Here is a 27309-nt window from a genome sequence, read left to right as displayed (position 1 = left end):
TTTCTCAATTTGTTTGGCAATGGTTCATTTAATGTTTATGTAAATTTATTATGATATATATATATATATATATATATATATATACACACACACACACACACACACACACACACACACACACACACAAATACATGCATCTATGGATATAATATGTTTGTTTATATCATCAATTTACCAAAACATTCAAATATATATCTCATATATTTATATACACTTATTTCATGTAAATATGTATCTCATAGTCTTTGGAGAAGGATGGTGATATTTTTTTGTAGTTGTAGATGGACAGCATGCCTTTATTTTATTTGTGTATTTTTTTATGTGATCACACATGCTAGGCAAGTGCTCTGCCACTGAGCTACAGCCCCAGCCCCTGATTTAAATTTTTGAAAAAAATATTTCTATGTCATGTCCAGTGATGACAATAGATTTTGATACACTAGTTACTCTGCTAGTCATTTAACAGTAATTTTCAGCTAAAGAAAATTTATAAGTTAAAATAAACACAAGGCAAATTTATTCTTGAATTTAAAGACCTTGATATCAAGGAACATGAAAATAATTCAGTGTGATGAATAAAATATTCAATTAATTCAAAAGTTATTCAGTTAAATTTAATTTGAGGAAATCACAGAAGGTTTTTTAGGGTGGAAACAACACAATCCAATATACATTTTAGAAAGCACCCTGGCTGCAGTGTGGAAAACTGAATCACAGTGGTGGGAAATTGATCATCCATTGTAGGCCAATTACAGTAATCCATGCAGGAACAGATAGTGGTGAAAGCCAAGGTAATGTTAGAGAAGTGATGTAGAGAGAATACACAAGCAGGAAATCTCAAAACCTGAGAAATTTGATGCTGCCTTTGAATGAGCTGGAGAATGTGGGAGAAACATTGGTTGGAAGGCAGATTTTGAGTTTGAGCATACTGATTTTGAATTAACTGTGAAACAAGTGGGCATAGAGGAATTGATAGGAGAATGTAAGTCTCCAGCTCAAGAGATAAATTTGATGGGAGATAAAGATTTAGATGTTATCACTGAGAGTTGCTATTGCTATAAGTTTGGATGAGATCAAGAAAAATGTGTGGATTGAGAGTTAAGGTTGAAACTGGAAATTAAAAGATCTTCACAAAGGGAGAACCACCCTCCAAGAAAATTATTAGAGTGATGGAGAGATATAAGAGGAAAGCTAGAATAGTTGAATATCCTAGAGGCTAAGGGTCAAGAGACTTTTCAGCAGAAAGGACTGATCAACAATAATACAGGATACTACAGAGTGGGAAGATGAGGTCTGAAGTTAATTTGGCCTTTGACAAGATCAATTTTAGTTTAAGGGTGTGAAGGATAAACTCCGGCTAGATTATCTGAGATTAGGGTAAGTACATAAGATAAGGAAATAGGTAAAATAAATATAAAAACATTTAAAGTTTAGTGTTAAGGGTGGCAGATAACAAGTTTGGCAAAGGGATAAGAACAAATTAATCTAACTCAACACAAATGGCTGAACCTAAACAAAATGTTTAAAAACTTTCCTCAACCAGGCATTTGTTATTTTGGCAATCAATTGGAAAACATTTTTTCTCTTCATACATAATTCCACAGCAGTTATCACTGTATTATAGGACTTGCAGGTTTGGATACTGTAAAGGCTCAAATTAATAATTTGTTATTCACCCAACTCTGGAAGAATGGCTAAAATAACAGGGTTTATAGTATGAAAAATCTAGTACCTATTCCCTGTATCTCTGCATGCCAGCTGTGTTAGTATTTACAAAATGCTAAACCTCTTAAAACCGCAGTTTTCTCATTTGTAAAGCAAGGCAGTAACAATAACTCTCTTACAGAATCATTGAGAAGAATGAACAAAGAAGTGAAAGTATTGCTTATCTCTCAATCTTTAAACTACAACAAAATCACATGAATAGCTCCTTATGCTACCTGCCACTCCCAAAATTTGTGATTCAGTAGTTCTGAGGTCGAGCCTGAGAATTTACATATCTAACAAATTTCCAGGGGATACTGCTGGTTTGAATCATACCTGGAAGACCACAAACCCAAATAATGTACATTTTAGTGTTTCTTTGATGGACATAGCCCAGGCTGTTTACAGAATGATGGTCATCTAGGTACCTGAGAATAGAAAACACTGCACTATACTTATCACAGTGGGCTGGATTCCTCTCACAATACATCTTCCTACTTTCTTACATTAGCATAACATGCCCACTTCTCCAACTCCTTTCTCAATTACCTGACCCCTACACTTTCTTGTTATTCACTCATTCAACAAAATCTGCTGCAATGCTCACTTATACATTAATGCTTTTTCTCTGTCATTTTTGCTTTTATATAATTAGTACTAAAGAGTTGTTTATACCAAAATATCCCTTTCACAGGCATCCTGAAATGGACCTCTTTATCCTTTCTAGCTCTTATTAGGGAATCTCTGATAATAAGAGGGCCTCTGAACCATGCCCTCTATTGATGTATTATTGTTTTGATGAGATTTTCTCTTAGTCTCCTTTATAACAAAGAAAGTACATGGCTCATGGGGCTCATAAAACATCCACTAAGGGCTGAAAGCAACAGCAATTAATGACATATGTGTAAGTACATATTGATTAAATTAGAGATGATTTTTTCACTGCTCAGTAACATTTCTAACAATAGTATTTTGGGAAATTTCACATATAAATAATATAAGGGGTGAGTTTTTATTCAGATTGAACAGATGCCAGATCATATTATTTATAACTTCTAAAATTACAAAATTCAAAATCACATTATCATTTTAAAACACATAAAATGGGTCAATTTTTTCTTTGGTGCTTATCAATCCTGCTTAGAAAATAATTGGTCAAAGCCATATGCACCAAGAGGCAATAGCAATTAGACTAGATACCTGTGTATGTGTTACAGGTTAAAAACCTGGTTTTCTTTTAAAAGTTGGATTACCTAAAAGCGTTTATTTCTCAGGAACTTGACTAGACAAAGAGAGACATAGGAAATCTCTTAAGTTTTCTATAACTAGAGGTATTTTAGCTGAGGATGAATGCATACATGGTAGGTATGTTGTATGGAGGCACAGTGCAGGCATAGAAAATTAGGAGAAGTAAAATTCTAAACATTTCCATAAGTAGGTTAGAAGGGGAAAAGAGCCCTGAACAATTCCAGCATCCTTAAGTCTCCTTAATGCTCTTTGTAAGTTTGTATTTCCACTAGCCCCTCAGGCAGAGATTGCTCTGCTGACCTGTATCATTATAGTAACTTTGGCCGGTTCTCAAACTTTATATAAACAGAAAAATACAGTAAAGATTCTTTATCTTCTATTCTACATTATGTTTATGAAATTCATCCATGTACTTGCAAGTACAGTTCTTTTTTATTATTTTCTTCTATTCCATTATATAAATGTACTGCATTTTATTATCTATTCCAATTCTGAGGAACACTTAAGCTGTTCCAGGTTTTGCTACTATGCAAAATGCTGGTATTATCAACCATGGGACTGTGGCTGTGGCTCAGCCATAGAGCGCTCGTCTCTCAAGTGTGAGGCCCTGGGTTCGATTCTCAGCACCACATAAATAAAATAAAGGTATTGTGTTCACCTACAACTTAAAAAAAATTAAAAAACCCCCCAACCTTGCATGTGTTTCTGTGGTGGTCACATATATTCCTTTATGTTGGATACATACATATGAAAGAAATTGCCGAATCCTAAATTTAGCTTTGGTAGATATTACCAAATATTAATTTGCTCTTGTACAAATAATATTTGAGAGTTCCAAATGATCCACACATTCTCCCTAACACTTGGTGTTGTTGTCTTATTATACTTTAGCCATTTTAATTAGTGTGTAGTGGTACTTCATTGCATTTTTATTGTATCTTTTTGGTTACTACTTGGGTTGAAGTTCTAGTCATAAGATTTTTGACCATTTCTGAAACCTCTCTTTTCTGAAGTGTCTGTTAGATTATTTTGTCCATTTAAACAAATGAGGTTGTCTGTCAAATTTTAATGATATGTAGGAGTTTATTTTACATTATGGGCACAATTTTTTTTTGTCAGACATAAGTGTTGTGAATATTTTTCTCCCAGACTGTGGTACTGTTATTGGTATATTTCATTAGACAAAGTTCTTAATTTTAATGATGTTCAGTTTGTTAGTGTGTTATTATATATTTAATGCTTTTGGGGTCTTCCTCTTTTATTTATTTATTTTTTGTGTTGTGGTGCTAGGCATCCAACTCAGGGCCTCCATGTGCAAGGTGATTATTCTACCACTGAGTTACATCTGTAGTTCCACTTGTTGGATCTTAATTATGAATTCTTTGCTGTATATCACTTGTGGATGATTTTTCTTATGCTTGGAGACTGCACACCAGTTGTAACCACTAATACACCAATGATCACAGCCATATCATACTTGACTATGTTCCTTTCAAAATTACTGACAGAGACTACTGATTGCCTAATATTATTTTTATCCTTTACCCAGAGACTTTCATATCATTGAGACCGTTAACTTCCTCAGTTAAAATAATCTTTATCATCTATGTATCTGTCATCTATCTATCATCTCCCCAACCTCTAATTATATTTCAGCAAGATGTGGCTACTAGAGAAACCAGTAAAAGAGGGCTTATTCAGTTGATGAATAATTTTTTGCTAGGATCTTGAAGTTCATCTCATGACCATGATATAATTTTTGAAGATGGAAGTTGAGAATTGAAGATGTCAGGGGACACTGGGTTGTTAATGGTATTGAAACTGCCTGTCTTATACTGCTTTTGCTAGAGAGATTAAACCATCATCCCGTTTAATCCACTGTTATTTAGGTTTCTTTTGCCAATACCCAGACTAGAGTTCAGTCATGTAACTTAGTAGGGGAAGAAGCTCAAGTCTTAACTTACTTTTCTCCTTTATCAATGCACAGATGAGAGGAAATAATTTCCTATACTCATGCTCATGGTTAATTCGATAAAAATTTTATTCTTGCTTTTAAGGTTATGCTATAAAATAGGAGCAGTCTTACAAAGATGTATGTTTTACATGGTGGTGGGTAATGGATGATGTGAATTTTAGAAAATCATATTTGTCTTTTTTTCTGTATTTCTATACAAAATGGTAATCAACCAAAACATTAAAATTTCAAAAGGAAATGCAAATACCTATTCCACAAGAATTGAAGAACAATAATTTCTGCTAGTGCTATCAGTCAAGATTAGTTTTCAGTGAGTCCTTTTATAGCATCTTCCAAAACAAATGGTAATGTGAGACAATACTACTGCTAAAGAAAAGATATCCAATGACACTTGTTAAAGTATGCTAAGGTTGACTTTGGTTCTGGGCCATCATAGTACTATAGGCTCCACTACTTCAGGATCTTCCTGTGGAGGAGAAAGACTGGGCTCAACTCTGAATATAGCAAGGGCCAATGTGAATTTATAACCAAGGAACAGTGCAGGGATCCTTGAATGGAAAGAGACTAAAAAGAAATATAAGATAAAGAGGATTCTAAACTGACCTAGCTAAGTTCTTGGTAAAGACACTATAAGACATCACCTGGAAGATGATGAAAGATGATGAGTTGTTAAGGAAGTTGGGGGGAGGCTCTGGCAAAAATGACTAAAAAACATCTTTTGTGAAAACTATTATTTATTTTATAAGGAAGGATACAGATGGGCCTAAGAGAAGATTCAGAAGCTTGAAAAAAGTGTATTTTTCAATACTAGCATAGTTAATAAAGGCTACAGAGTAATCAAGCTATGTATTTATAAGAATGTGTTTCATAAATTCTAGTCTTTTAGAAAATGATGTATTACTTGACAAAACCATTTCCTTGGTGACATAGAATAGAGGCAATCACTCTACCAACTGAGCTATATCCCTAGCCCTTTGGTGACATAGAATTGAAAACATTGGGTTAAACCAAGTTAAACAAGATATTTTTATACTATCAAACTTTTCAAGGCTTGAGTTATGATTCTCCAAAAAAAGGAAATTAAATTGTCTTAATTCTATAACAATTTGTTTTTCATTCAACATCTTATGGGATTAATGTTCTTTAAAACTTTCTTTTGGAAATGCTGGTCTATCCTCATCCATTACATAAATTATACATTTAAGAGGATGTTGATTCTAAATACTTTAACTTGCTATCAAGGCAGAAGTTTACAAATTTTCTCTTATTATGTTATTCCCTTTTGGATCCAAGAAAAAAACTATTAAGTTGAAAGTTTTGTATTTTTTTTTTTTAATTTGGAGACACTTAGAAAGATATATTCTCATTCAGTAGAAACTTGCATGGCATTACATTTGAAAGTGGATCTATCTTTTTAGTGTTTTATGTATAGACCATAGTATGGAGATTTCAAGTGGGTAAAATGAATCCCTTCAACATTCAAAGTGATGAAATTTGGAAAAGGCTGTCTCAATCTGTTTTGCTTCATGAGTAATTTGTGGCACACTTCTAGGTTAATGAAGGGTGGCAGTGACACAGTAGGCATATTTGATTAATCATTATATGTCAAGTATTTGATATTCTAGATTGCTCAATCACAGTGGTATTTTAACAGTGGTTATATGGAAGGAAAGGAGGTACCAAGTAAGCAGAAATTGTTCTATGATGTAGTTTTGTTCCTGTTTTTTACAAAAATCAAAAGTGACTGACACCACTTTGCAGGAATACTTCCATTGGTAGATGATGGCATCAAATTCACTCCTGTGCTCCTCCTAGAAATTTTCAGGGAAACCCCAAAATGTAGGGTGCACATTTACCTCCAACTATCTAGAGCAGTGTTTCAGCTATAACTTTGAAGTTGCAATCTGTTTAGAATTCCAGGTATCTCTTTTATTTAAAATATTTTCCTGATAACTTTAGTATTATTCATTTGGCAAACTTAGTCAATATTGATACGTAAGAAGAATTATTCATTGAGCTTGAGCATGTCTCTTCTCCATATAAAGATCCAGCTTTAGATGGAAACTGTGGATATCTCAACATTGTAAGAGGAAACTACACATTACTAAAGATTTGCTTACTTGCCATATACGTTAATAGTAAAATAAAATGAATTTTTGGTAATAACTGAAGACTTTTCATCTTAGCAAGTGTTGACCATATTCTAGAAATGGAAAAATTCTTCCTTTAATAAGGGCAAATTAAAATGCAGAAACTCTGGATTTAGGAGTCTGTTTTTCATGATGAATAATCATTGGCAATTGGATTTAAATGGCACAACAGAAGGAACTGAATTGATATCGAATAATTTTTGAGTTATTGATCCACCTCTATTCTTGAATATGTATATTTATTTGATATTCCTTTGTGCATTTAACTCTCATCTATGCATATGTATATAGTAATTGCATAAATGGACAATTTTTGGTTCATACTGAAACCCAAGCATCCTATGCTACAGTTTTCATAAAAGTAGCAACTACTTTTCACAATTTGTATTAAGCTTTATAATAATAAATATGAAGCTTTAATGTGCCAATATACTTGCAATCATCAATAAACATATGACATGTCTCCACTAACAAGCAGATTGGAAAGAATAGCATCATTCCACCATCTGTGCCATGCAGACTCTAGTTTTGGAAATCCTACTTAAACAAAAAGTTTACATATAAGAACAAGAGGACACTGCACATTGAGTTCTGCTAAACTTATATCTAAATTCCTACTTAATACTATAAAAATATTGAAACTGTTTAACTTATTATTAAATATATATGCATATATATTAGGGTAAATTTAATTACTGTTGGCCTTTAGGTAATTTGAGTCTTTAAAAATTATTGGTACTTTATTTTTGGAATAAGAATGGAACCACAATAAATCTAACAATATAGAAATAAACAAAGCCTCTTTGACTACCAGAGATTCTGCCAAAACCCCTATAATAATTGGCACTGAAAAAATTACAAGAAAAAGTAGAAAATATAATCATGGCAATAAAATATGCATATATTTGAGGATGGTTTTCAAAAAGACATACATGAAACAAAACTTTAATCATAAAACTTTACTAATTAGCTACTGAAGGCAGAAATTAAGAGAAATTAATATTTTGTTTTTAATATTTATTTTTCAGTTGTAGTTGGACACAATATCTTTATTTTAATATGGTGCTAATGATCAAATCCAAGGCCTCGCACATACTAGATGAGCATTCTACCACTGAGCAACAACCCCAGCCCGAGAAATTAATTTTTTTAAATTTATTTTTTGGTGTAGATGGACACAACACAATGCATTTATTTTTATGTGGTGCTCAGGATCGAACCCTGGTCCTGCCTGTGCTAGGCGAGCACTCTACAACTGAGCCACAATTCAAGCCCCCCAAGAAATCAATTTTTTTAAAAAATATTTTTTAGTTGTTGATTGACCTTTATTTTTATTTATTTATATATGGTGCTGAGGATCAAACCCAGTGCCTCAACACATGCTGGGCAAGCACTCTACCACTTAGCCACAACCCAAGCCCCAGAGAAATTAATTTTTGATACTTATTAAATGACAGATGATGATCAAGTTATGAAAAACCTAACAAAGACAGAGTGGGCCTTACAAGAGGACCACTTATGCAAATCCTTGGTTTTGTTCCATATTGCTATGCAGAACTGAATTCTACAGAAACATAATCAAAGGCATTACAAATATTCCTCTAACTACTCATAGTTACAATAGTGTCTTACACTTCCCAGTGCCCACTCTGTATCCCTATCATACAACAGAATCACCTGACCACCTGAAGATCTTTGCAATATTTTCCATGCCTGTGTCCCACTCCAGACAATTGAATTGTTCTGTATACCAGGGCTTGGGCATATGGTTGAAAATTATTGGTTATGCACAACTTCACACCTACACACACATACACACACACACATACACACACACACACTTTCAACTTCATGTACTAATATGATGTTTCTGCTTCATGTCTTGTTTTTTTTTCCCTCTGCCTTCCTAAATCATATGGAAAAGCAGATTCAACATTTTATATTTTTTCTGTATGCATTTTGATTACAGAATATCACCAACATGAGAAGCATAATTGTAGGTTATCAATTACTTTCTTCAGGGTATCAAGAATATGCAGAAGCAGAAGTAATTGCCCTAAGTACATATATACATATTTAATATTATATATTTATTTTTATACAATTCAAACCTGTCTTGATGGGACACATTTAGTTAGAGAGTTAACTGAGGGGGGAAAAAAACTGCCAATTTTGGCAAAACACAATGGTGATTTCTTGGTATAATTTCAGCCCTCTTATTATTCACATTGTATTTTCTGTTTAATGACTTTTTATGTTTTTATGCACAGAGTGTAATATTTGCTAATAGGTTGCCAACTAAGGCCACTTACCCCACAGGAACAATGCCACCCTCTATAATGATAAAAGGAAACATCTTCTATCACTGTAACTTTCTAAAAAATACACTGTTACTCAGGAAACCCTTTCTTTGCCATTTTCTTCCTTCTCCTTCTCTCTCTTTTGTTTTATCTATGAAAACTCTTTACATATAGATAGTGATATATAATTAGATTCTTCCAACGAACACTTGCTAAACTATAGATTATCACTGGCTCAGTCATATTCTATCACCACTCAATACATTGTATTAAAATGTATATAGTTGTTTATTATTTATTTTTATTTGTTGTTTTTAGATATACATGACAGTAGGGTGTATGTTGACATATTATACATACATGGATTGCAACCCATTCCAATTAGGATCCCATTCTTGTGGTTGTACATGATGTGGAGTTGCACTAGTTGTATATTCATATATGAACATAGGAAAGTTACGTCTGACTCATTCTACTGTCTTTCTATTCCCAACACCCCTCTCTTTCCTTCATTCCCCTTTGTCTAATCCAATGAACTTCTAATCTTCCACCTCACCCTCCCTTGTAATAGGTTAGCATCCATGTATCAGAGAGAACATTTGGCTTTTGGGTTTTGGGGACTGGCTTATTTCAGTTAGAATGATGATCTCCAGTTCCATCCATTTACTGGCAAATACCATAATTTCATTCTTCTTTATGGCTCAGCAAATTAAAATGTATGTAGTTGTAAACAGAACTGAACTAAACAATGTTCATTGTTTAGTCATTTATTTAAAATATATTGATAGCCAACCATGTTATGCATTAGGAATTGAAAGTCTAATAAGCAAAGGTTTCTACTTCCCAAGAGTTCAGAGCTTATTGGATGGTATAGAGTTGTATACAAATAATTGTGTTACAATAGGGAAATTGCTAACTTGCAGCAGAGGAGGCAACAGATATTGCTCTTGCTGGATTATGTTTGGTGGTCAGAGATGTTTTACAAAAGAGGTGATGAGGTAAATTGGAATTAATTTACACTCAACAGTCTCCATGTATAATTTTTATAACATTATAATTTTGTGTTTACACAACTTATATAATTATTACAGCCAGTGTTAATAGCATATAATCTTATAAGAATTCCAAATGTAGTTACAAGTAATAACTTATGTTCAAATATGATCATTACTATTTGATCTTAGAGCACCCAGAATTTTCAAATGCTTCATATAGAATGAAAAGAGCTTATTTCAAAAAATAAGAAAAAATTATTTTATTGGTATAGTTTTCACTTTCAAGTATATTTTAATGAGATAGGGAAAATTATCAATTTGAACTAAGTGGAACTTATATGAATTTATATGTATTTATTAACACATGAAGTGTTTTAGCAGAAAGGAAGGGTGTTTTGCATCATTTAGGACATTAGCATAGAAATATGAAATGTATGTGCTGCCCACTGGCACCAGAGATTGGGCTTCTCTCACAATTGGCTTTTCATTGCATGAAGAACACCCATTATGTACTTGAGATTCCTGTGCCAGCAGGCTTACAACAAATGCTGGAAGTCCATTGTTTATGACTTTGCTTCTTGCCAAGCATTTCAGTTATGTTTTCTTGGGTTATATAAAGGGTCAAGACTACTTACTTTAAGTGAAATAGGTAGCTATCTTCGCCTTGCAATCTGGCAAATGTTATATTGCATTGTCTGCGTATTAGTGTACAGTGGTGATTCTATCCCCTCTGATGTGATCTGAAATTCCTTAGAACTATAACTCTATGTTAGACAATACAACTGGATAGTTTGCCTCCAATATCACAACTAAGTACTAACAGGCAATGCTATCTAGGTGAGCAAGAAGCACTTCTATCTTCCATTTAAGAGAAGTTTATCATTATTTCATAAATCAAAGCAAATAAAATTTATTTTCAAAAGACCATTTTCTTTGCTGGGTGCGGTAGTACACACCTGTAATCCTAGCGGCTCAGGAGGCTGAGACAGGAGAATTGTGAATTCAAAGCCAGCCTCAGCTATGGCAAGGCAAGGCAAGGCACTAAGCAACTGAGTGAGACCCTGTCTCTAAATAAAATACAAAATAGGGCTGGGGATGTGGCTCAGTGGTCAAGAGACCCTGACTTCAATCCCTGTTACCAAAAAAAAAAACCAAAAACCAAAAACAAAAACAAAACATTTTCTTTAAAAAAGCAGCTTAAAACAGTTTCAGAGGGTTGGGTTGAGGCAATGTAAGGTAATGCAGTATTAGGTAATGGTGGAATAATGTTTATGAAAGGAAAGTAACAGGCTAGTTTTAGGAAGCTGGAGTAAAATGGCATAGGAAACCAAAGGTACCAACAATGTAGGGTACGATTCAGCTTCTAAATCTTCATATGCTTCTCAAGAAATAACAAAGTTAAAAGTGCTATAGAGAAGGGATGATGCTATTTAAAATTTTGGTGTTGGGGATGCAGCTCAACGACTGAGTGCTTGCCTAGCATGTACAAGGCCTTGGGTTTGGTCCCCAGCAAGAGAAGAAAAAACAAAACAAATCAAATGTCTAGAATTCTCCCAGGTTGTATATATGGTGTATTTTGTATGCAAAGCATGCATAAAAATGTGCATTGTTGCCCTGACTTTATATTTTGGGGTTATGTTTAAATTTTTCCAGGTCTTAATGGAATTAAAAATCAATGATTGTGTTGGAGTTATGCTTGGGCTTGTGTTAATAGAAGCAAGATAGACATGAGTACCAGAAAGAACAAAATTTAAAACAACAAATACTAAGCAGAAGGAAGACTGATATTATATCACATGAAAAAAATCACAGAATAAATGATTTTTATAGAAGTGGAGTAATAATTTTCATAACTTTCTTACACAATTATTTACAGGCCATCAAAAACCCCTAAGAAACTGTGATATCCTTTAACCACTCCAGTAGAGAGAAAGCATGTATGGAATGGAGACAGGAAACACAATGAACGAAGAACTTTCTGGTCAGTAAGTGCCTGCAGTGACAATTTTGAAGTATGCATGATATCTTTAGCTGTTTGATCCTACAAATGTATGGTCCTGTACAGTAGCAAATTAAGAATATTAATAGCCAAGCTATGTATGGTGGTTCATGCCTGTAATCCCAGCATCTCATAAGGCTGAGGCAGGAGGATCACCAAGATCTTCAGCAACTTAGTGAGGCCCTAAGCATCTTAGATGGACCCTGTCTCAAAATTAAAAATAAAATAAAATAAAAACATGCTGAGGATGTGGCTCAATGGTTAAGTGTTGTTAGATTAGATCCCTAACAACAACAACAACAACAACAACAAAAAGGAATATTAATAACAAGACGTGGAAACAGATTTATTGAAAATTCTGTAGTTAATGTGTGAACTCAAAACTGTAGTCACAAGACTGGATTTTGTGAATGATTATAAAATCCTGGATAGAAATAAGGGACTATATTGATACTCTTTGGAATGGGACATGAAAGAGAATTGACTGGTGACAAAACAACTCAGAGCAAAAAAAAAAAAAAGTTTCAATTACAATTACTAAAGAAATGATTTCTTTAGACTAGGTCTATGGAAACACTTTTTTACTTATTTATTTTTATTTTCTGTGGAAGTGATTTGGAGCTAACTTCAGTAGTAAAAGGCATATGTTGATAATTCTTTAGTCAGCTGAATTGTTAATGGTGCATTGTATTGTTATGCTTCAATCATCAACTTTTGTATTTTCTAGTTATCATAAAACACTGGGAAAAAAACAACATCAGTACAAATGAGCATAGCTAGTGCCAAAATTTTCTTCAGATACTGTTAGAGGAACAATATTAGAACAGATAACATACCATTTCAATTGAAAGAAGGAATTCAAAGTGCAGAATGTGAATAACGACAACCTCTTAGGGTTGTTTCTTAAAGACCTTAGGACTACATGACTTATGAAATCCTACCAAAAGAGTATCCTTTAGGACAGGATCCTGGAATGTGCATTCTAATAAGCATTTGAGGGAAATATTTTGTATTCAAGCATTTGGGAAGATCTGCTGAGTAAACGGCAAGGACATGGTAGTGATTAATTGAAATAAGAGAGTATGCCCTTTAGTTCTGGGACTGACTGACTTCACTTAGCATGATAGTCTCCAGATCCATCCATTTTCTGGTAAATGTCATAATTTTTTCTCTGATGTGAAAGCTAACTCACAATAGAGAGGGGGTGAGGGTACAAGTAGAAGTGCAGTAGTTTAGAAAATGGGGAATAGAGGGAAAGGAGGCAGGGGTAAGCAAAGGAAAGACAGTAGAATGAATCTGACATTGTTTTCCCATGTACATATATGAATACACCATAGTGAATCTCACCATCATGTACATCCACAAGAATGGGGTACTAATTTGAATAAGATATATTCCATGCTTGTATAATTATATCAAAATGGATTCTCCTATCATATATAACTAAAAAGAACCAATAAATTTTAAAAAGAGCATAGCTATGGCTATAGTATTTATTATAGGTTCTCCCAGTAATTTAATGAACATCCAGGAATAAGAATACCTCTACATCTGCATGCACAGATTTGTATGTAGTAATAACTGTGTACCTAGCAAAACCCCATTTCATTTTTCTTATAAATTTTTTTGGGGGTGGGCAGAACCATGGGTTAATTAAAAACGTACTTCACTCAGAATTCTGTAGCAGAGCAACATTTTCCAGATATGTTTGCAATTCCATGATCTATCAGAGGACAGTTCATGACATTTCAACAATGTTGGTAGGACCTCAAATATATAGGTTAGAAATACCATGTGATTAAAAAAAATAAAAAGAAATCACCATGTGATGCAAGCAAGAAAGTATATATGAAGGAACACAGAAAATAAGTCAAATATAGTCCAATTAGCTGTGGAAAGCAAGAAGATTATTTTCTGCATGGTTAAAGCTTTTTGAAACAATTGGCAAGGATGTGCTAAGTACCATCTTCTTCCTGAAGCCTTTTCCCTAGTGGATGGATTACAAATGTGTAATTGAACCTTGCCTTATTATTCTTCCATTTCCTTTCTAATTATATGAATGTGCACCATACAAGCAAAGTTTTATACCTATTACTTTAAACTAGTAAGACTTTATTTTACCCAATAATAGTCTTAGAGTTTAGGCTATCTAGGCAATCTGTGTTTATAGGTGTTTACAAAGTTATATTATTTTATGTAAACTAATGAAAATGTCGGTGCTAATTGTTTTATACATTGCTTCTGAGAGGAAGGCATTTGCAATTGAGTAGCTAGCTACTCAGTACTATTAACCAATCTATTTCTATAGCTTCTGCTTTCTCATATCCTTCATGGAGGTTATCTGCCTTCATTTGTTCCCCATATTGTCTAATCTCAATTTCTACATTAAAAAACCACAACGATAAGAAGGATACTTTGCAGTTCAGCCAGAGAAAAGTGGTTTCCCAGGGAAGTTCATATTGACTTTAGTGTCTTTTAAATATATTGATTGTTCAATAAAATGACAAACTCTGTTAATTTACATATTATCCCTAGTGTCATATTTTTGATTTATCGGCGAGAATCAATGTACATAACAAGAGCATACTTTTCTTATTTTCTGAATTCCTTCAAGTAAAACATAATTCTATAATGATCAATTACAGCTTAACACTTGCTGCTATGATGAGGACCTTGTCAACATTGATCTAAATTGAAGAACAACATCTTTCCTTGTTTTGGGGAAATAAGCAATAAACAAAGTCCATTTCTTAGTGAGAAAACTCCTAGGCAATTTATTCCAAGGTAGTCCACAGGATAATTAGGGTTTAATAGAATTAGATATTTTACTATCATTTGAGAGAAAAGTTGTGCTCTGGGTTAAGTATTAGAGTTGAAGATTAAAAACAATCCACTAAAATTCCTGGATCACTTGTAGCCAACATTTACATAAAATAAATTCATCCACAAAAATATAATATTATCTCTTCCTATTTTTCTTATGACACAAAAACTCCACTCAAGCTGAAAGGTAAACAAATTGAGTAGAAGCATCATTTGAGCTCAAGCCATAGTGAAAATTTTGTGGGTCTACATTGCCAGGAAATCTTGCTCAAAATTATGCAAGGATAATTACATCAACAGAATGGAGAAAACATCTTGGTGTAATATCAAAAAGGTGGGGGAAGGAATAGGTTGTTGGAAAAGCACTGTTAGCAGATTGCCTAGAGAGAATAATGAAGGCATTTTGTCATGTTAAAATCCCATCTAAGCATTGAAATAAATGATAATTTACTTACAGAGTAAACAGACACATTTCAGTATATTTTAATATGTCATCATAGGTATGTATGATTTATGTATCTACACATATGCACACATATACCCCTTGAACCTCAATTTGTATATAGTTGGAAAGCAATAAAACAAAATATTTCCAAGGGAGATTCCCAGTTGGTATCCCCAATACTATGATTGCCATTTCCTGCTACATCTACAGAGGAGTTTTATGTGAACAAAAGCTATGAACACAATTCCTGCGTTGATGCTTAGCAAAGAATAATATTATAAGAATATTACTGGATCACTATAAAACTTCCTTATTAATTGAATATATTAATTTCAAATTATGTAAAGTACACAAAATGCAAAAGAAAAATGAAAACATTTTTGTATAATTCAAAGTTCCATTTCTTGAATTCTGTTTTTTAAATACCTACATATATCCACATCTACATCTGTCTATAGATCTCTATTTTTTCCTTTACATCATTAATAGATAACTATTTAAGCATCTTTCTTCAATCTGGGGAGTAACAACATAATTCTAAGGTGATAAACGTAGGCATGGAAATGAAATGACAATAGTAGAAGCCATTAAGAAGCAGCGACCCCCTTACTTTGAAGGAACAGACCAATGAATGAGGAAAAACAAGAGAAAAAAAAACTAACACTTTTGGAAGTAGAACATTCTTCTAAGGCTTATTGGAAAGATCTGCATGGCTATTCTACCCTTACCACAAACTCATTATTTTCTATTACATAAAGAATGAGCACATGGTAAAGAATCCTGGAAGTGAAGATAAGTTTGAAGGAGATTTTATCATTTTCTAATTATGTGATTTTGAACAAGTTACTTTTTGTGTGTCAGTTCCCTTTTCTAAAAAAAAATGAACATACAAATAACTAGGGCTAATTGGAGATTCAAATATGATGATGTATACATTTTAAAGTATTTCATATTTATAAAGTACTATACTTACCACCCCTCATACTATTATTATTACATCATAGCATAGAAATTTAAGAGTAGACTTTTGTTGAGTTTAAGGAATAATATATTCATTTGAAGCTCAATCATTATTATGTGAGATTCTTCATATTATCTTACTTCAATTATTGTGCTTTAATCTTAGACTGTAATTATATATATCCAGTTTTACTTACTTCATTAAGTGAATTTAAAAAGGAGTCACATTAAATAATGGCCTTTTAATTTTCTATGACATAAAGAGTTCCCATAGACACACTCTTTTTGCATCTTACACTGGTATAGTCCAACTCAATTAACTATTCATACTGGCAAAGCATCTTCTACATTTTTCATAAAGATTATAAATGAAAAGGTTGTACTTGTCTTTCAATTAAGTTATACATCTTTCAAAAATAGCTAATAGATTGAAGCAAAGGCAATGTTACAATCATAGATCATATACAATGCAATTTAGCACACAAAAATGGAGACAGCTAGATTATTTAAAAATTTGTTCATAGTGATTTTTTAGTGCAGCAAAATCAATTGGATGGAACGTTGAACAGAAAAATCCAAAGGCTTATGCTGTTTAAAACATCTGGGCATAGATAACTGCATAGGGATTCCATCTAACTGGTTTCTCTGATACCCAGTTAAAGATGTCCATTTGAATACATTTTGACAGATTGTTTATTGGACATATCAGGATGTCAGAATCTCCTCTAAATGACTTCTGAATCACTTGGAAATGCATCATTGATTTGGATAACGGTGGGATCTACTTATTTGACAAGTTAAAAGGTCATAAGGTTTCAACAGGCAAAGTTTTGCTATGAAGAACCTCTGGAAATGTTTTATAAGTCTGGATTGGAATGAGGAGAAATGATATCATCTCCCAACTTAGGTAATAAGGATTTGAGTTTACTTGCCAACTGTTATGTTACATACATATTACCATAGTTATTTTTGATTTGGAAGTATAATTCCTACCAAACTATGACATTTTCAGTCCTGGGTTTACTTTTTATTTGGACCTCATTATTTATTGACTTAAACTACCTTGTAATTATTTATATACTGATTGGTCTTCTAATTTGCATTTGGCCAAAAAATGTTAGAGCAAAAGATTTTCAATTCAGAAACTTCTTTTAATATTTTCCATCAGTATTAAATGATATATAAATATATGTGCATCTGTGTGTATGTATATATATATATATATATATATATACACACACACATACATACATATACATGCATTGGGTGAAAGGATACACACACATGTGTGTGTGCGCACACACACATACACATAGTGAATGGATACATAGATACATATAAGTCAGAGACTATAACAATACATCCTAAATAAAAAAAAATAAGGCTTAACTTTAGTATAGCAATTGTTAGTTTTGGTGGAAGATGGTTTAATGTCACATTATTTTCCAGATAATAATATGGTTAGATATCCTGAAAGGAACATGCTTAATTGTAAAACAGGAAAGTATATAGTAAACATATGCTTCTTATTAATAATAGAATTTACATAGTGTCTATTCTATATCACAACACACTAAATTAGATACTTAACACACATTATCTTTATCACTTACAATTCTATTTAAAACTAGGCATTACTTTTTAGATATAAGAATAGTGAGTAAAAACATTATGCAACTTAATTCAGTTGAACTGCTAATAATTTTGGAGAAAGCATTCAAATCTCAGTTTTTCTAAACCTTAGGAAGATGTCAACCCTTACTTATATAGTGTATAACTAAACAGGATAACAATACTGTAATTATAAAAAGTAAAGTACTTCTCTTGGTAACTAACAGAAATATTATTTCTCAAAATATTCTATTATTTATTTATATATTTTCTTTTTTTACATTTTAACATTAGTTTTCCAAATGGTGTTTACCTTCTTTGGTTCAGGTTTTCTTGAGATTTGGGGAGATCTTACATGCTCTGGCATTGATGAAAGCTATATACCTTCATTTTAGGAAAATGCATTTATATTTGTATGTATATCCATTCTCTTATATGTAATTTCAAGGGATTAATTCAAATTTTAGGGTATCCACGTGTCCTCATTTGCCTGAGACTAAACAGGTTTCTGGGTCATGGAACCTTTAATTTCAAAACTGAAAATTTTTCAGACAAGCCAGAAAAAGTTGGTCACTCTAAAATGTAACATTTACATAATAATTTAATAAATTCTTTTTACTAGAAGCAAAGGCTTTGAGTTGCATATATTATCAAAGAGGATATAAGGTAAAGAAAGAAATGAATGCTTTACTAGGTAAAAAACCTTCATTTTTAAAATTCCAGCATAAAAAAACAAGTTTTTTGTAGTGACAATTGCTAATGGTGTAGAAAGAGGAGATGAGTTAATTTCTATCAGTTATATGAGACTTTTATTATAATTCAAATGTTTCAGAACTGATGTGAATCTGCAATCTGTGTATGGGGTGAAGGTGGGAGTTCATAACCCACTTGAATCAAAGTGTGGAATATGATATGTCAAGAAATTTGTAATGTTTTGAACAACCCACAATAAAAAATTTTAAAAAAAAATGTTTCAGGAAAAGAAACCTTTATTATTTTATGTATTAATGAGCTAAGATAGACTTTCAAAATAATTCAAAAAATTTAAAATGTAAATATTATATTGTTTTAAGTGAGTGTATCAGTGAAAGAATTTGTTTGGTGAAATATACAGTATGGCTTACATGCGACATAACAACTTCATAAATTGATCATTTTTTGATGAAGAAGAATTTATACTGACTCAATCAGTTATGTATGAAATTAGTGGCTCAATTTCTAAAGGCCTTGCAAAAGTATAATTCATTATTTTATGCTAATTATTTTCTAATTACAAGTTTTTACTCTTAATACTAAATGCCATAAGTAGTAATTATAGTTCATTCCTAACATCATACTTGCTTCTAAAATGTAAGCTTCAATCATTGTTCTCTATAAAATATGGCATCTTTTAGATAAGAGAATATTTTTATAACTCACAAATTTACATTTCTAGAGTTGTGACATGTGTTTTTGTTCCACATGACATGTAATACTAAAATAACTCAGTTTATGTATAATTAATCAAGAATTCATTTTATAAATTGATAATATGACAAATTGACTCCAGATTGTCCAATCAAAGTTTACTCTCCCTTCAAAACAGATTTCCTTTATCCTCTATCCTTAGTAATAGAATTGGATGGTAAATCTCAAGACAAAGCATAGGTATCTTAAGATAAGACAACAGACTGTCAGAGGCTGTTGTCAGAGATTTCTCCTATCCTTTGTCACTTTCTACTCATATATTTTTAGGGACAAGATTCTGTAAAGGCAGGCAATTTACACAGAGACAACCATCCACCCCAGTCATTGTTTTGTAACTGTTAAGATAGACAACAATGAATATAGCATATACTATAGAAATCCGTGTAACACAATCCTAGAATTAAGTGTTAACTTAATGCTATGATGTGAAAAAAAAAAGGGGGGGGGGGAAGCCCTTTCAATTGCTAGCAAAAATAGAAAAACCTCAAATTTTTATAATAAATCTTCTAATTTGATTGAAATATTTCATTACATTCATAACCCAGATCTTAATAGAGCTGGTAGTTCACCAAAGGCCTACAGCCTACATGTAAACAATGATATAGCTGAATTTATTAAATCACCAAAAATTTGCATCAGGAAAATATCCCTGAGAGACATAGGATTGTACTCTTTAAATTTGCTTATCTATTTATAGTCAATATTGTGATCATTGTCTTCACTGTGAATTCAGACAGACTATATCATTCAAGGGTTTACTGTATTTGGAAAGAGAAAAATGTCAGAATTCTAATCCATAGATATTAAATATGTTTTCCATGAAGATCAGATAATTGAGAATTTTTAAAAATTAACCTTCAAAATGCAAGTATTTTTAAAATTTTTATTTTATTTTTGTTTGTTTGTTGGGGTACTGGGGATTGAACACAGGATGCTTTACCACTGAACCGTTTTTATTTGTTATCTTGAGAAAGGGTGTAGCTAAGTTGCCCATGCTGGCCTTGAATTTGCCATCCTCCTGTCTTAGCCTCCTAAATAGCTGGGACTGCAGGTGTGTGTCATGATACCTAGGTTCAAGTAATTTTTTTAAAAGAATTTAAAATATTTTTTAAGTCAAACTAATTTTAAGGTAGAACATTTACTAATATATCTTTCAAAACAACACCTGTTATTAACATGTGTTCCTATTTTCTTAGTATAGGTAGCATAATTTTATAACCTGCAGTTACAAAATTTGATTTTAACATTTTATACTATGAAATGTGGTAAAAGGTTTGCTATTTAATGTAGGATATGAAGTTGACCCAATTTTTAAAAATTACTTATACACTAACTTCTAATTAATATGTAAAGTAAAATATTTTAGAAAAGTTGATCCAGGGGCTGGGGATGTGGCTCAAGCGGTAACGCGCTCGCCTGGCGTGCGCAGAGCGCTGGGTTCGATCCTCAGCACCACATAAAAATAAAGATATTGTGTCCACTTAAAAAAAACTTAAAAAAAAATAAATAAATATTTAAAAAAAGAAAAGTTGATCCAATATATTAAAATCCAGTTTGTTAGATTTTAAAGGGTCAGTTTTAAAGAATTTCAAATACTTATATGTCTATTAGTGTACACACACACACACACACAGTGCAACCCATAACAATGTTTTAGTCAGCAAACCATATATATGATGGTAGTCCCAACAAGTGTATATTTGCCTAACGCCAACATAGCTGTCTTTGTTTGCATAAATACTCACTATGATATTATTACAATATCACCTAAGGACTCAGTTCTCAAAAGTATTCCTGCCATTAAATGATACATGATTTTACACACACACACACACATTTATACACATGCACACAAAAATTCATATATGGAATATGTGTATCTGTGTGTGTTTCAAGATTGAAAACGGGGTTCTATTTGTCCAATTATTTTAATAGACCACATCATTTTATCATTTTTTTGTTTTCCTATTTAAAGGGTCAAAGACTAAAAGAAGAATACAAAAGTAGGATACATCACATCAGTCTCCAGTAGAGAAATTCAGAGGGATTTAAATGATTGAACTCTTCCACAAATGTTACATTTGTTGCCAAGAAACACAGGTGCTTCTAAACTCACTTCCTTTGGCCATATAAAAATTAGTAGACACAGCCAATTTCACTCCTCTAGGGAGGAATCTTCTCAGTTAAGAAAACTCTAGAGACTAATATTCAAAACCAGTTACTTTTCCACAGGGTCTGAAGATTTGGAGGTAGGTAAAAGTTTTCAGTGATTTCCTATATTACTGCTAAATATTGTTGTCCGTGTTAGTATTTGACATTTACACCTAGGGAACAACTAATCTTTGATTCTTGCTCTAAGTATAAAAATACTAAAACTGTTAACACCTTGGAAGGATTTTAAAATGCGCTGGTAGCATTAGTAAATATTTAATACTTATATGTCAGGGCAGATTTTGAGAAATCAAATATACATTTTTTGGGTGATAGTTATGATTGTCATTTGAGAAATTCAGATTGCACTCTTTCCTCGGGGATTTATTGAATAATATTTATCTAGGTGGCATGGCACATTTCCAGCTTTGTTCTAGGAAATGTGTTTTCCACTTACACTCATTCTGTATAACATAACACTGTGTTGTTACGCACAGGCTTTAAAATTAGAAAGTGTGTGGGTGTGAATCCTATTTTTGCAATGTGATAACTGCAGACCTTTGGCATATTTCATGGCGTCTAACTGAACTGAAGATAAAACAGATTTAGTCCTCATAGGGATTATTTTAAGCATTCAATGAGGATATTAAAATACAGAACTTAGAACATGGTATCACAAGAATCACTTAAAATTTGTTTTTTTTATAATTAAGATCTAGTGACACCTTCTTGCTTAACAATGGGTTCTCTGGTGTATCTTTACAACTTCTTTGTATTTTCTAGTCTCTGCTTACAATGCATTTTTTTCTATATCTATTCAAATTCTAGATGTCTTTAAGATGTAATCTCCTAGGAAATTAATCTTATTGTCTTCAAACTGAATGAACCATTCTCTGCTTTGTGTTCAGTACCCTACTAAAGTTCCCTCTATTTTAGTATTCATCTCATATTTTTTGCAGCATGCTGGATTCAACCCAGGGACTCATGCATGCTAGGCAATCTCCCTACCACTGAGTTATATCCATAGCCCATATGACTTTGTACGAAATCGTCTTTTCAAACATGAACACCCTGAAGGTAAGAATATATTTAATTATTTTGTACCTGGTCCCAAACTACCAAAGTACCTTGCAAATAGTAAGATTTGATATTGGGAGAAGGTGGAGTCTGAAATGAGTAATTTAATTTGCTACAAGCTTATCTACATTAGAGAGCAATGAGTTCTATAATTAAAAATCTGCTGAGAAACTATAATGGTGAGGAAAATTTAATGTGGAAGTTGAATATAATAATAAATGTTAGGCCTGGGGTTGTGGCTCAGTGGTAGAGTGCTTGCCTGGCACATGTGAGGCACTGGGCTCGATCCTCAGCACCTCATAAAAATAGATAAATAAAATAAAGGCATCATTTCAATCTACAACAAAAGATTAAAAAATTAATTATCTAAGAACATTAAATATTACTAGAATTCATATACTTAAAACATATAAGTTTTAAGTATTATAATATAATATAATAAATTTAAAGAGACTCCTGAAAACTATTAAATTGCTAAAGAAATATTTCATATTTTAATGGAGGACTGTACTTGCTCAATGATGATTGACTCTGGTAAAAGTAACACAGAAAGGAAGGAGTAAAAATGTTGTGGAAAATGCTGGGCCATCTAGCTAGGCAGAAGCATGTATCTAAGAATGAGCTGAAAGACTCAAACCAGAATTGAACACAAAGAAGCTCATGATACATACCTGTTGCTATTCAATTCTTTTTTTTTTTTTTGTACCAGGAATTGAACTCAGGGATACTCAGCCACTGAGCCCAATCCCCATCCCTATTTTGTATTTTATTTAGAGACAGGATCTTGCTGAGTTGCTTAGTGCCTTGCTTTTGCTGAGGCTGGTTTTGAACTCAAGATCCTCCTGTCTCAGCCTCCCAAGCTGCTGGGATTACAAACACACACCACTCTGCCTGGCTTCAATTCTTTTCTTTCTTTTCTTTTTTCTTTTTTTTTTTTTTTTTTTTTGTGCATGCAAGGCAAGAAAGAACTCTACCAACTGAGCTAAATACCCAGTCTTGGCTTCAATTCTTAAATGATAACTCCATCCTTTAAACAGGATAATAAAACATCAGTATAAAGGAGAGCCAATGCAACTCTTAGGGAAACAGAACTTTATGAATTAAATATCTTTGAATCAATCTTATTACGAAACAAAAGAAAATTTAGTACACAGGGATATTTGATTAAAATATCCTAGAATCTTGCTGACCTAAGCATATTGAAAATTGAAATCAAAGAGATAATTATTATTATTCTCAGTAAGATACTAGAGAATAGTTTAGTTAGAGAATATTTATACTTTGCCTCTACAAATGGATATTCAAAAAAAATAACAAGACTCAGGAGGAAAACCAAGTAGGGCAGGGGGCTTATTCAAGTTTAAATTTACAGTAACATTCTTTTCTAGTTTCATAAATAAAGGAGAAAGAAGTTTCAGTACATCCAGCCATACAACTATGAATTCCCCTGTCATGTTGAAGTATGTACCTATAAAAATCCCTGAGATAGTAAACTATATGAGTACAAAGTTATACTTTAATCTCTTCTGAAGTAAACTTGAACCACAAAGCAAGTAATGACCACAAAGCTTGTAAACCATGTTCATTAGAGGAAATTGATTTTTTCAATCTAGAGGAAATGGGATCCAAAAGAAATGGAATTTGTTTGCTTAAATTCACTGGCTTGCAAGGTTCACTAGCATTACGTAAATTTACCTACATTCCATTTGCATTCCCCACACCATATCATATATCTTACATATATTTACCAAGATGATATACATGTATTTACCCACAACTACAAATATAGTCTTAATCTCATAGTATATTAATCTCATATTACAGTATAGTATAGTATTATAGTATATTATAGTATAGTATATTATAGTATCTATAAGGCTATATACATATTAAATAGAGTATAGGTATACTATACAATATATCTATGTAATATATCTCTTTTGCCACAAAGCTTTAATATTATTAGTTTTTGCATACTACTTGGGGAAAGGGTATTCTTGTTACCTTATATTCATGTGGTTCTGGGTATAGAACACAGGGCCTTGTACATGCTAGCCAAGCACTTGACTATAGTACTCTTTCCCCATCCTTAAAGGCTCTCTATAATAGGATCATTTCAAGCCTCAAACAAAGCTTGAATCTTTCAGTCTCTCTCTCTCTATATATATATACATATTATTTTCATAAGAGCACAGTATATTAGATATTATTTCCTTTTTATAGAAAAGTTTGAGTTTGATGTAAACATATTAAATAACTTGGCTAAAATAATAGGTAGTAAGACAAGAAGCTGATCTCCAGCCAAACCACAAAGGCCTCTGTAATTTTGATTTTGCTATTACCTGGGTTTTATGATAGAAGGTTAATGAAAATATATATTTTCCCCAACTCTTGGTTAGGACTGAGAATTTTCCAATACTATAGCATACATGTTAGTGAGGAAAGGATTGCACACAAATGTCTGTATTCACATTTATGTGTCCACATGGCTTGTAGTTAAGCCACAAATTAAATTTCAACATTATAGTTCAAACAAGATATTTTAAAACAGACATGCAATCCTATTTATTTTTCCTATTCATATCTATGTATCTTTATATTTCTTCTCTATCTGGGAAATTTGGTAGCTTTTATCAAGTTCATAAAGAATGCATAAAAACATAAAAAAGGAACTAAGCTCTTTAAAAAGTTTCTATATATTATAAATTATATTTTGTTTTTAACTTTTAATTTTGGGCTATACAAGTAATATCTTGTAAAATTTAACTTCTATCTTCTCATCAAGCCCCCAATGAAGTAGATGATGTTTGTTCTTTAATGAAGGCTTGAGGTCACTGATATAAGCAGAGTGGAAAAAAGTCAGGAAGCCTGCTTTAGAGAACTGGAGATATTTGGTATCTTTTCCCCCATTGAAATGAAAAGGTACTCTAAAATAAGCATCCTTTTTGCTTCAGCTACAATTGTTTTCTTCCATATTCTCTAGTACTCTTCTATCTCTAGTCTTTTCCTGACTCATCCTTCATATGTTAGATAAATATTCCACAGGGATACTTTCCCTGATCCCAAACCTAAGTTGAATACCTAATGTTATTCTTGTTCATCACACTTGTATTTCATTTGGAAAATTTATCTTAATTCATAACTGTTTACATATGTGTTTGTCTAAGAACTGATGTTTTCCCAAGGATAAAGGCCAGAGAAGGCAAACTCTTTTGATATTATTTTGTTAGTAATGTCTGACCCCATTTGTGGCATAAAATCAGAATGAGGTAACTTGTAAATATAGTTGGCCACAGAGTAATTATTAAAAATTTCCTAAAACAATGTTTCATAGGCCATTATCTCTCAAAAGGAATTTTTTTTTTAGTTGGTGGTGCTAGGGATTGAACCCAGGGCTTTGTGTATGTGAGGTAAGCACTCTATCAACTGAGCTATATCCCCAGCCCCTCTCAAAATATACATTTTAAAAGTTATTCTTTAACCTCTTCCTCAAGTTTTGTTAATAAAAATACCAAATATCCTGAAATTTATTTTACTTTAGTGATCAAAAAATTGTGTCTGTATATGATAAAATCATATGTGACATTTTTCTTTTATCAGAAAACAATTATAGGAAATAATTCTCTATTCCTAAAGAAAATTCTCCTATCTGAAAATAAAAAATTTAGAATTGACCTTATTTCTTATTTTCTTTGGCTTCCAGAGGATCTCAAAGTGAAGTACCTTCTATTCAAACCATTAGCCTCTTTTTTTTTGGATTAGAATACAAGCACCTGAGGTCTGGCCCCCTTCAGTACATTCTCAAAACCTGACCCAGAAAGAAAAATTTGATATTCAAATACAATCGGGTCATCATTTTCTTATAATTAATTTCTAAATAGCTTCTCATTGCTTGTAAGATAGATATAGAAATCCTTAGGAATTTTAGCATGACCTACAAGACCCTGAATGGAGAAGATCTTTTCTAGTTTCTCTTCCTTGTATCATTTTTTTTTTCTCCTTAGATTTAGCTACCCTAGCCTTTCTGTTCATTTTCATCATAGGAGCTTTGCATGAACTCTTTACTCCAAAAGAAAGGGCTTCCATTATCTCCAATAGTTAACTGATGTTCTTTCTTTCTTTCTTTATAATTATTTGTGAGGCTGGGGATTGAACTCAGGACCTTTCAAATGCTAAGCAAGTGCTTTACCACTGGGCTGCATCCCTAGCCTTATTGCTTATCTTCAGATCACAGCTAGGAGTCCTTTCCTACTGGATTGCTCACCATGATACCACAATCTGCACAGAACCCCTTGCCATGTTTTCTTTCTGTATCTATTTGCAATTTCTACTTTACAATATAGAAATTCTTATCTTTCCTATTGATAGTAAGTTCCAGAGGAACAGGAACATTTCACAAGAATT

General features: G+C 32.4%; 1 protein-coding gene and 1 pseudogene across 11 annotated transcripts in view; both read right to left on the bottom strand.

Annotated features, from left to right (window-relative positions):
- Positions 1-27309, bottom strand: part of Dmd (dystrophin) — a 2205817-nt gene that overhangs the window by 1941952 nt on the left and 236556 nt on the right. The window lies entirely within an intron of this gene.
- Positions 635-27309, bottom strand: part of LOC131423432 (ribulose-phosphate 3-epimerase-like) — a 41815-nt pseudogene continuing 15140 nt past the window's right edge.

This window comes from Marmota monax, unplaced genomic scaffold (genome assembly GCF_021218885.2).
Source record: "Marmota monax isolate L192 unplaced genomic scaffold, Marmota_monax_Labrador192_F-V1.1 WCK01_AAM20220418_F8-fsc00075, whole genome shotgun sequence".
Taxonomy (NCBI): Eukaryota; Metazoa; Chordata; class Mammalia; order Rodentia; family Sciuridae; genus Marmota; species Marmota monax.
The sequence above is the reverse complement of the archived record's forward strand: the minus strand, read 5'-3'. Positions and strand labels throughout refer to the sequence as shown.